Genomic DNA, 2,450 nt, shown 5'->3' on the forward strand with positions numbered 1-2,450 from the left:
ATAGGTACAGTAGTTAACTGAAGGGTTTAACCAACTTGTTCAAATGTTTAAATCATTATAATACTACTATTAATAATAGTTATAGCATTGCTCCTTACCAGTCCAGTATGTATGCAGGTATTCGTACTTACAACTAGCAATATCAAGAAAGGCCAGTAGGTAGCAATGGTACTGTACACTGTATGGGTGTAGTTTTCATAAATACAATGAACATGGTGTGATCTCATCTAAAATAATCTCCATTGAGAACCATCACAAAGTTAGTCTCCGTATTGAATTGACCTTTTAATTTGACTTTTTCTGATACATTTATATAGTCATTAAATGTGCCACTGGCCTGAGTCTACTACAATATCTTTACAAGAACAAAAAGCTTAAAATAAGTACAGTTCTAAAAGCAAAATAACTACTTCAATGAAAAACCCAAATAAATCAAACAAAATATCCTTCAGTCAGTGTCTCAACTCTTCAAACAGCAGCTATGGACAAGTATGTCGCACAAAGTATGCAATTTTAAATAAAATAACATGAAATAAATAATTTGTAAGTGTACTGTCGTGTACTGTCATGTACTAAAAACTACTCTCCTCTAGGCTGCTTAGTACCCGCTCATACTGCCCTAGCACAGCTCTAATAGCAGTATTCCGCACAGTCCACCTTGTTGGACATAGGGGTTTCCGGGTGGGCAGATGTGTTTCTTTGGACGTGGCAATTGATTCAAACATGCTCTTAAACTTTCCTGACTGGCCATAGAGGACACCTAACTGATGGACCCAAGAAAGGGAATCCCGGATCAGTGGGGAGGCTGAGCAGCCAGCCTGTGTAATCAGATTTACACAGTGTGCTCCACAATGGACATAGAGGGCTAATGGCTGCTGCCTTCTCACAATTGCCTGTGCACCTGTGTATTTTCCTGCCATGTTTGAGGCACCATCGTAACTCTGCCCACGTAAGCCAGACATGGGCAAATTGAGCCTCAACAACACTTCAGTTGCCACTTTCGCAATGCCCTCGCCTGTTGTCTCCGACACCCTGTATAGCCCAATAAACTCCTCGTGAGGGACAAGGTCATGGTCAACATAATGCAAAAAGACACTCTCCTGTTCAGCACCAGAGACATCTTGAGTACCATCAACAATTAATAAAAAATTGTACAATCGGAAGAGACCTAATCTCAGCTGCAATGCCTCGAATGATTGTATTGGCCATGATGTTCAGAATTTCATTCTGTGCTTTGGGGCCTCTTGAAACGTCAACACTCTGTTGGCAAGAGTTTGCGGTTCAAAAATTGTGGGTGTGGCTGATATGGTTGTGCCATCACTGAGGTAACTGGACAATGCTGTGCCACTGTCCCCTATACTGGTGCTGCTGGCAACAAGGGTGACACCTGGTCCTGCCGTGGCTGTGACATTGTTCTCTGAAGTCTCTCTCCCTGGCTCTTTCCCTTTCACCACCCTCACAGACTCAGTCTGTCTCCTAGAAAAGAAATAAGGTGTTTGCCGTACTCCTAACTACCGGTACCCAAAACTACACAATTAATCACAACAGCAATACCATTGCCATAAACAAATCTTAGTTCAGTCATCAGTTTAAGTTGAGAGCGGGGGTATCCATGGCATTTTCCAATTATGTCCCTATTTTACAAGTAAAAAAAATTGAGAACCTTTCATAATGTTGCCAAACAAAGACTCAACAAACTTACCTGAGACTCCCTGTCTCTGCCAGTCTGTCCCTGCCTATCTGTCCCCAGCTCTGCTGTCTGTGTGCCATCTGTTGCCTGCTCTGCCTAATGACATCATTGTGAAACATTCCATTAGCATTTCACTTCTTTCTTATGAACATTTTATCAACTCGTCTTTGAGATATTAGGCTACTAGAGTTCTTACTTTGCGTTTTGGTGTACTGAAAAATACTCTGATGTATTCCATTTTTCTACCTGGCTGGCTGGCCGGTCTAGCTGCACACACACACATTTACACAACATATGCTACAACCTTTTCAAATTTTAATATAGTTTGTTTCATATTGGCTGGCTTCCAACAATAGCTGAATTTGTAAAGCTAGCGAGCACCAATTCCGTTTCTGTGGTGTTTGCTATAATCTTAAAAAAAAAAAAGGTGAAATAAAATAAATGTAAAAAAGTTCACTAGCGACAATTTAGCTTTTGCAACGAGACCATTAAATATATTTAAGACAATGGTATAAGAGAGTGTAGTTCTGTTCAGTTTGGACTTCAGTTTATAGCTAACCTTATCACAGGGACTTTGAAGCACTAAAGCTGCATGCTGATCTTGGAATAAATTGACGATAGCAAAGATTCCATCTTTGACGACGCCACATAAATGGAATAGGTACTAGCTAGCTTGCTAGTTAATGTTTGCTTTAGTTTGCGCGCTAGCTCTGCAAATTCAGCTAGTGTGTGAACCCTGCCAACATAAAAATGTAAACAT

The 2,450-nt window shown here is 40.5% G+C and overlaps 1 long non-coding RNA gene across 1 annotated transcript; it reads right to left on the reverse strand.

Annotated features, from left to right (window-relative positions):
* Nucleotides 1-264: 264 nt before the first annotated feature.
* Nucleotides 265-1,915, reverse strand: LOC139579481 (uncharacterized). Its single transcript, XR_011675763.1, has 2 exons — nt 1,703-1,915; nt 265-1,476 (listed from the first exon to the last, which is right to left on the reverse strand). It is a non-coding gene; the product is annotated as an uncharacterized lncRNA (long non-coding RNA).
* Nucleotides 1,916-2,450: the final 535 nt, after the last annotated feature.

This window comes from Salvelinus alpinus, chromosome 6, assembly GCF_045679555.1.
Source record: "Salvelinus alpinus chromosome 6, SLU_Salpinus.1, whole genome shotgun sequence".
Taxonomy (NCBI): Eukaryota; Metazoa; Chordata; class Actinopteri; order Salmoniformes; family Salmonidae; genus Salvelinus; species Salvelinus alpinus.